The sequence below is a fragment of the Humulus lupulus genome, chromosome 6 (genome assembly GCF_963169125.1).
Source record: "Humulus lupulus chromosome 6, drHumLupu1.1, whole genome shotgun sequence".
Lineage (NCBI taxonomy): Eukaryota > Viridiplantae > Streptophyta > Magnoliopsida > Rosales > Cannabaceae > Humulus > Humulus lupulus.
Window position 1 is genome coordinate 201,695,679 of NC_084798.1, and position 915 is coordinate 201,696,593.

Here is a 915-nt window from a genome sequence, read left to right on the forward strand (position 1 = left end):
TTCTTTCTTTTATATATTTCACAAAATAAAATATGTGAATACATATGTCATGTGAAAATTTCTCAAACAAATAATCACTAATTTTCACTTTTAGTTGTCTAAATAATCTCAAAATCACTTAAACAACTTTTGTGTATTTCTTAAGAGTCTCTTTGAGATTCTTTTGAAAGCACCAATTTTACATCCATTGATTTTCTCATCAAAATCAATTTGAAGATGTCAATTTTTTAAACACTTTAAATCAAAGAAAATAAATCTTCATTGATTTATTAAAACACTTTAATTTCTTATGTTTTAGTTTAAATTTATCTGCTCGTTGAGATTAATTTAAACATATCACCATCTTTAACCAAATGAATAAAGTTCTCTTTTATTCACCATTGGTGTAAAGATTCAAAATTGATTCTCCAATTTTGAAATGTCTCCTCGTTGAGACATTGAATATTTAAGAATTATTGTCACTAAATAATTCTTAAATATATTTCATTTGACCACACTTTAGACTCTAAGTCTATTGGACAATGTGTTATCTCAAGTTTTGGATCTACCTTAATCCATTTTTCTTGCAATAACAAAACACAACCATTAATAGATGTAACCCCCTTAGGTTCATCTTTTCTTATCTCATAAAATGAGATGCTCATCTTTTAAATGAGAAAATTTTAAATTCTCATATAATTCTTTTATTCACAAACCACATACTAACAATAATATAGGATAAAACCTATTAACATCTCACAAATGTTTGCATGATTATAATTTCACATAGTTGTCAACATATATGGCTTATATCATACTCACATGACTCTTTATTAATATGTAAACATAAATTACAAATATCATACACATATGATTTCATATTTTTAACTCATTCACAAAATCAATATAGTAATGCATGTTATATAAAACTCATAA